The sequence below is a fragment of the Pelobates fuscus genome, chromosome 10 (assembly GCF_036172605.1).
Source record: "Pelobates fuscus isolate aPelFus1 chromosome 10, aPelFus1.pri, whole genome shotgun sequence".
NCBI lineage: Eukaryota > Metazoa > Chordata > Amphibia > Anura > Pelobatidae > Pelobates > Pelobates fuscus.
In genome coordinates this window covers 100,830,585-100,838,759 of record NC_086326.1, presented here as the reverse complement: position 1 = coordinate 100,838,759, position 8,175 = coordinate 100,830,585, and the positions used below count along the sequence as shown (strand labels likewise).

At 42.7% G+C, this 8,175-nt stretch overlaps 1 protein-coding gene across 1 annotated transcript in view; it reads left to right on the top strand.

Annotated features, from left to right (window-relative positions):
- Positions 1–984: 984 nt before the first annotated feature.
- RASSF4 (Ras association domain family member 4) overlaps positions 985–8,175 on the top strand; it is a 289,543-nt gene continuing 282,352 nt past the window's right edge. The window contains exon 1 of the mRNA XM_063434595.1: positions 985–1,038. The gene's annotated coding sequence lies outside the window, so the exon portion shown is untranslated. The remainder of the gene's footprint in view (positions 1,039–8,175) is intronic.

The window sequence follows — 8,175 nt, the reverse complement described above, 5'->3', positions numbered from 1 at the left end:
AATTTATATGAGTGTAACTGCATTGCAACAACATTATCAAGCAATTAAAAAAAACTACAAATTCAAAAGATTTTTTCATAAGATTCATAAGATGTTTTAATTATTTGGAAAGCGTACCAAACAATATTAAATCAAGATCATAGTAAGGGAACTGGGTTCTCATAAGTGCTCACTAGACTGGACCTCTGACTGGTTGATATTATAGCTATACCACTATAATGTTGAACTATTTTAAAAAGTCAGTATTTTTCAAGTGTACAGTGCTCTATCTATCATGGGCTCATCATACTACCTGGGTATGTATGCCAGGTGTGTAGAACTAACTCAATATTCATGCACCTGCTGGGGAAGAATGGAAATGGCTAAAATGCTAGGGAACAGAAATATTTCTGCATTGTGGCATAGCATTAACACTGCATTCCTTCATTATCATTGCATTTTAAGTGTTTAATCCTCAGGGTGGGTGCAAAGCTTTAATATGTACAGCTGTCAAACTATGTGTGTGATTGCTCGCTACCTTACCATGTCTCTGTCTAGTTAAGTATAACCAAAAAGTGAATTATCTGTAAATTACCTGTTATAGGATAAAACATGACTCATCAATACATTGAGTCTAATTAAAATAATATGACATTTTAGCACATATTTACTGATGTAATTGGATAGCTCACCAGCAAAAAATTAAAATAAATAAATCAGGCGTTCGTGTGAAATTCTTTTGCTACGGGATCTTTTGTAATTGGAAAACTAATTTAAATTACAAAGAATCAATCGATATCTCCATCAGACCCAAGCTGTGATATTAGAATGCAGAGCATGTCTCATCCCATCTCCATGGTAACCTTGGAATGGGGAAAGCCTTTTTTTCCCTTTGGGTAGCTAGGGTGTGATAATCCCACCTCCAGCGTGCTTTAATTGGCTGTATTAACAAACAGCGTGCGTGGTGATTGGCTACAATGTGTAATATGCAACCAGAGGATTCGAAGCAGCTGTGCATCAGGAGAATAACTCAGCCCTGGGATCTCCCGTGTGTGACAGGTGAGGGACAAAGCTGTGGGCATTACTGGGTTAATATCCACTGTTATTTTTTAGCACCAATCCTTTTACATACAGTGACCCCTGGTAGTCAGAGATTCTGACCCACGGAGCTTGCAATCTAAGTATTAACAGGAAGACATATTCACTCCTCCCCCCATGCTGAGGCTGCCCTGTGTTGTGTAAGAAATGGCAATAATGTAATTTTAAATGGAAGAAGGAACCAATTTCTGAGAAAACACATGTATGTTTACAAAAATACTACTTTGAGACCGTGTTTACAGTTATTTGTACACAGTGTTTCTGGATGCTATGGATTCTCAGGAGGGCACGGATCAATAGTTATCAGTTAAGTCATTGGCACATTGTGTTTTACACAATCACAATATCATATTACTTAAATCACTTTTAGTGATACCACAAAACCAAAACAATAATTATAAAACTACCAGGTCTGTAGTGGAAAGTAGAAGTCTAAATCCCAGTAAAACATAAGGTTTTGTATATGCTAATTGTTCTTCTATAGTTCCACATTCTGGTTGATATGAGGGCTTGTATTTTTGTATTTGCTTTTGTATCACACAGCCATGTTACAATGCTGCCGCCCATCCCATGTGTTCCCTATTAAGGGTTAATAAGTATGTAAGGGTTTAGAAAAATACACCTCCTTGTCTCGTTAGAGATTTTATTTCACCTGAAGCTGAGTGAAGCAAGGTGAATTGTTAGTGTAGGACCAGCCTTGACATGGCAGGGGAGCTTATATCTAATGGCCACTGGAGTGATACTAAAAACCTCAAGTTATTAAATATGCATAGGGATTTGGGTTAGTGCGCAAGTAACTTTTATTTTTTTAATTGTATGTATTGAGGCTGATGTGCACTGTGGTTGTTGCTGCTGCCCAGGAGTAGTGGGAGTCTGATTGCAGGACTTATTTTTGTGTATTTATATAACTTAAAACGTCTACTTATCTATACAATTAGCTAGCTCAGTGTATATACACAACTATCAGGTGATTTAAACAAGGCTCTGTCATGAAATGAATGTTGTCCTTGTAGTGTGGTTGTTCATCCAGATCCAAACACAGGCAGCCCAGCAATCCTGTCTATTGATATGATCCAAAGTCAGGATGGAGAAAGCCATAGCTCAGATGTAGGTAACCTTTGGCTCTCCAGGTGTTGTGGACTACATTTCCCATCATTAGGGTTACCATATCCACCATGTTTTCAGGGACACACATTTTTGTGAAAACGCATGAAAAGGGTTGCCCTGTAGTATGTATAATACATATTTTGCATTTGCCTATTTACTTAAACTTACACACCTTCTTCTACAGTTCTACATACTACAGGGTAACCGTTTTCATGTGCTGCCCATCAATATGTATACTTGATATGTGTACCTGAACACATGGAGGAAATGGTAACCCTACCCATAATGCACTTACAGTCATAAAGCTGGCAAGGCATCAGGGGCGATGTAATCCACAACATCTGTAGTGCCAAAGGTTGCCTATCCCTGCATCTAACGTATGCAGGGATTCAAAACACGTTGCACCCAAATATTCGCCTGATTTGGCATGCATAGTTGAGATACCTGTCTAATGCTGTCATGGTGTTTATTATTTGAACACATTCCAGTTATTTGCAACCTAGCATGTTGCATCATACCAGAGACTTGGTAATCGTTGTATCACACAAGTATTCATAAACCGTGGAACTCTAAAGTAGTTTCTGCCAATCTCATTCCATTACAGGAATATTAAGGAAAGAGGTCCTCTCTATGAGGTAATGAAACCATGGATGACACCAGAGCCTTCACAAAAAATGACTGAGGTTTTGTTGCTAGATAGGGATATTCTTAATCCCTATTGTGACATTTGGATTTTAATCCTGCATGAGACATTAAGTCCATGTTTGACTCTAACTTGGGTACTACAGACTGTAGCCGTGCAGATTGTGGTGTGCAATGCTAGGTGCAGTTCAGCCAGTTCAGTTCAGTGCGATATAATGTCCACTAGAAGTAACTACCCAAGAAACAATGCTGGAAACCAGAGACATTTAAGTTTCAGCCAGTAGCATTGTCGTACGTCCGATTAACCAAATACTGAAGAGAAAATAAGTAAAAATCTGCCCTGTACGAACCATAGTTTGAAGACTGAACTTGTGTAACAGAGGTACTTAAATTGGTCTACTGCTACAGCACACTATGAGTGTTCAGATAATACGTCTATTGATTCCCAGAACCTTAAAAGAAAGATACCAAGACAGTCTCCACCAAATATTCAAGGCAAGACATAGAATTGAGGCAAGACATTGACTACCTGAGCTGAGCAGACCTTCGAGAATATGCTTATTAAAAAAACCTGTGATTGCCAATGTTTAGTATAGTATTCAAATGTGTATTTTATATGTTCTTATAGAAGGACCAAGGGTTACATTTAAAATTATAATTGTAAATAAACTGGCAAGTAGTGTAAAGTTAATGTCTCTTTATGGCCAATTATTTATATAAAAAAGGGAACAGGGTGACGTTTCAGACTTTTGACTTCCTCCATAATTCATGTTCATCTCTGGTGAGGTCAAAGTTTCTCAACAGTATCACAACTCTTCACTATTGACATTATTATCTTCTATGTTATGTCTTCTCATATGTAGTTTGTATGTTGTCTTTATGTCCACACCTGTTGTTTGCCACAATAGCCGTTGCTTCCCTGTTAGATAAGGTTACTGTAACTCTTGGGAAATGAAGAATTGAAAGACATGTAACATGAAGCCAGTATATATTTATTGCTGTAGTATTCCATCTAATTGTGTAATGTCATGGGATTTTTAAAGGATTGCTCCAACCCTTTTTAAATAATGTTTTGTTTTTTTAAATTTAGTATTATTAATCCGGTCCCCTCATAAAACTGTAAAATACGTTTTTTAACTTCCCTGTACTTCAGTGCTGGTGAAGTCATCCTGCTTGTGTCCATTCCCCATCCGATGTCACAGCTTTCCTCTCCGTGGTCCAATCAAATGCTTCTCATAAACCTGAGCTGGGGAAGGGAGTGAAGTAGGGAGGGAGTGGGGGGTGGACAAGGGATAAGGGATTTAATAGCACCCTCCAAAAAACGCATATTAGAAATTGTAAGGAATCAGGGAGGGTTTGAGGAATCAAAACGATGAAGGCAGTATGGAGATATGTGCCTATCCTTTCAGGCCAGCTACCTGCACTGCCTGCAAGGGTAAAAGCTCATTAGGTCTGTTGTGTGCATGCTAATGCCAAATGTCATTTCTCAACAGATTTAACATTAGGCAGTCAAAGTCATGTGTGCTGAGAAGGGCCAGCTTTAGACGACTGTGTGAAAAATCTTAACAGCGCCCCTTCCTGGCCAGACCACCTCATCCATGTGTATTTATATGAGTGTAGTGTTTGTATAGGAATTTATTAAATTAATAATTATCTCAAAGAAACAACAAATATTCATTCTTCCCTGTCTTTACCTTGCAGGGAAGGGGACATGCTGATCCCTGGTGCAGTTTGCTGGGATTCTGGTCTGCTCTTCCGCTTGGTGAAAACCATGAGTAACTCTCTTGCGAGCTCAGGCACTTACAGTGTGAGAGCTTTGCTGTGGTATTATGAGGCAATGCTCTGATTGGCCGTAGCTTGGAAGACCGCTACTCATGGTCTGCAGCTAGGGCCAGATTAAGAGCCCATTGGGCCTGGTGCTGACAGTTATGATGGGCCTAATTACAGAATCTTATTGACAGAAAACACCAAAACAGTTAGATCTCCCAAGGGTCATGTATCTGGTGGAAGGGGCGCTGGAGGGAAACTCACAGGATATAGCTATCAGGAGACACATGCCCTCTGCTAATCTCTTACTTTCATCTTTCAAGTAAATCCATACCCCCTAACAGCAGTGTCCATTGAAGCAGAATTTTGGTGGGCGCAGTAAAAGGGTGGGCCACTGTTGTGTATCACGTAATTAGAACTGCCCAAAGGGACAATTATGGCCAAAAGGGGGGCGTGTCTGCACGAGCAATGAGGTCAGTCTGGCATGAATGCACATTAGGCTGCCTTCCAATCATGCCGGCTGGTCAACTAAGGGCATACTGTGCAGACAGCACCCTGAGCTTGGCATAAATTTGTCTAATGATGCGCTCACTCCATGATTTCTAAGGACTGTTCCCTCGCACTTGCTGGTCCACTCTTCTCCTAACCTTCTTAATAGCAGGCAGAAGCTCCTGTTATACAGTCTAGGACAGCGAAAAAGTGTATGTAGTGAGTGCAGAAGAAAGGGAACATGCCACAGAGAGAGACTGAAGCAGCAAGAGCAAAGTCAGCTTTACCTTAACTAATTTCATTGTCAGCCAGTCCCACCGCTCTATTTACCGTGAGCCTGACAAGGCATTTGCCCTGGGCGGCACTTCAGGCTGACCACCTCAGGGCCCCCCAAGGCTGGCATGTGCTGATGTAGGCGGGCGGCGAGGGAGCACTCTCCCCTGCTCAGCTCCCTCGCGCGCACCACAGTGATGCCAGAGCTGGGATATGACGTCACTCTGGCATTACAAAGAGGCGCGCGAGAAAGCTGAGCAGGGAGATCAAAGCCCCCTCGCCGCCTCCACTATGAGCCTGCCTGCCTGTCCGACCGCCCACGTGCCTGCCAGACAGCCCAAAGGTAAGGAAGCTGGGTGGATTGAACTTTAAAAAAAAAAAAAAATTGAGAGTGTTAGTGTGTCTCTGTTTGTGTATGTTAGTGAGTGTGATAGTGTGTGTGTATCTGTCACTGAGAGTGTGTATGCGTGCGTCAGTGTGTATGCGTATCTGTCACAGAGTGTGTGTCTGTCAGTGAATGTGTGTGTCTGACACTGAGTGTATATATGTCTCAGTGAGTGTTGTATATGTGTTTGTCAGTGTGTGTGTATCTGTCAGTAAGTAAAGGTGCTTGAAAAAGACCTCATTGAGGTCGAAACGTTGCAATAAATCTGCTTGAAGAACAATCACAGTGAGTGCCTGGGATTCTTTCCATTTGTATATATTTCTTGGGGCTTTTTTTGCTGACCCATGCTCAGTAGCAAACTGTGTTTAATTGATGTGACTGAGTGCGACCCTATTTCCTTTTTTTATCAGTTAGTAAAGGTGTGTCTGACACTGAGTGTGCATCTGTCAGTGAGTGTGTATGCATTTCTGTCAGTGACTGTGCATGTGTGTCTTGTCAGTGAGTGTGTAGGTGTCTGTCAGTGAGTGTTTGTGTGTGTGTAACTGTGAGTGTGTACGTCTGTGAACGTGTATGTTTCAGTGAAAGTGTGTGTTGGTTAAACAGTGTGCGTGTGTCTGTCTGTCAGGAAGAGAAATTTGACAGTGAAGGGGGTGCCTGATTTTTGTTATTCCTAGGGCAGCACAAAACCGGAATATTCCATTGGCCAGTCCACACCAGTTTTGTTCCCCTAAATCCCTCTTAAGTTTCCATACTTAAATAAGAGCATGTGAAGAGTATTTTTTTTTTTTTTTTACCCACATATTACCCAATTGTATTTAGAGAAGTGACAGTTCTGCCTCAGTTGCAGTGGGGTAGGAAGTGAATGGGGGAGGTAAGATATTCCTATTTAAAGGACCACTCTAGGCACCCAGACCACTTCAGCTTAATGAAGTGGTCTGGGTGCCAGGTCCAGCTAGGGTTAACTAATTGTTTTATAAACATAGCAGTTTCAGAGAAACTGCTATGTTTATCAATTAGTTAAGCCTTCCCCCTAATCCTCTAGTGGCTGTCTCACTGACAGCCACTAGAGGCGCTTGCGTGATTCTCACTGTGAAAATCACAGTGAGAGCACGCAAGCGTCCATAGGAAAGCATTCAGCCGACGGGGAGGAACGGAGGCGGAGAGGAGGAGGAGAGCTCCCCGCCCACCGCTGGAAAAAGGTAAGTTTTAACCCTTTTCCCCTTTCCACAGTCGGGCGGGAGGGGGTCCCTGAGGGTGGGGGCACCCTCAGGGCACTCTAGTGCCAGGAAAACGAGTATGCTTTCCTGGCACTAGAGTGGTCCTTTAAGATAGTGTAGCTTTTACAATCACGTTTTACTGTTTAAGAAAAATATGTCTGTTATGTGTAATGTCAAACCAATTTTAAAATGGATTTACAAAAAAACACACTGCCATTGCTTGAGATGACATAATGAAGACATAAACTTCTCATTAACTATCCAGGATCATTTGTACACAGTGTAGCAGAATTTGGCTGTCCAAATCCTTTTTTCTTGTCTGGTGTGCCCATGTCTGTGAATGTGCATGGATTGTGTGTGGTGTATGAATGTAGGGCCACTCCAGGGGGCCAGGCCACCCTGCGACCGAGGTGTCCGCCGGCAATGGGGTGTGGCCCGGCCGGCGTTGTACAACTTCCAGGGCCGCGCGTTTAGGGGCCCATCAGGTGGCCCTGATGTATTTCCAAAGGCCTGCTCAGCGATGCAGCGCTTTAAGAGCGTGACCGGGCCCCTTGTGATGATGTCTTGGGAGCAAGTGACAGCCCCAGGCCCTTCCTCCCAGCAATCACCGAGAGCCGCACGGGAGGAGGAATAGAGCGCCACACAGAAGAAGGAGAGGAGGGATGACTTTGACTCGCATCAGCCTGAGCCAGCCACTGGACCCCAGGAAAGTCACCCTCCTGCACCTAAAAGGTAGGACACAGGAGGGTGACTAAAAAAAAAAGTAAATTTTGCATGTGTATGTGTGCCTGTATGTGTATCTGTGTGTCTGTGTATCTGTATGTTAGTGTGTGCGCCTATGTATCTGTATGTGTGTCTTTCTGTATTTTCTATGTTTGTCATTAAGTGTCTCTATACTACCACCATCATACTACCTCCATCATTTGATTCTTGGATCCCTCCCTGATTCCTTACAATTTCTAATATGCGTTTTTTGGAGGGTGTCTCACAATATTTCCGCCAATACTGTCACTCACCGATGCCATACTCACCTCCCACTGCTCTGCCATACTCGCCCTATCACACTCCCCTTCTTTCGCACTGTCACACTAACCACCCCAACCCTGTCACATGCCTCTTTCCCCCTTTCACACTCACCCTATCACATTAACCCCTGCAATTATGTCACACTCTTTCCCCTCAACCATGCCACACTCACCCTGTGGGGTGTAAAAGAGA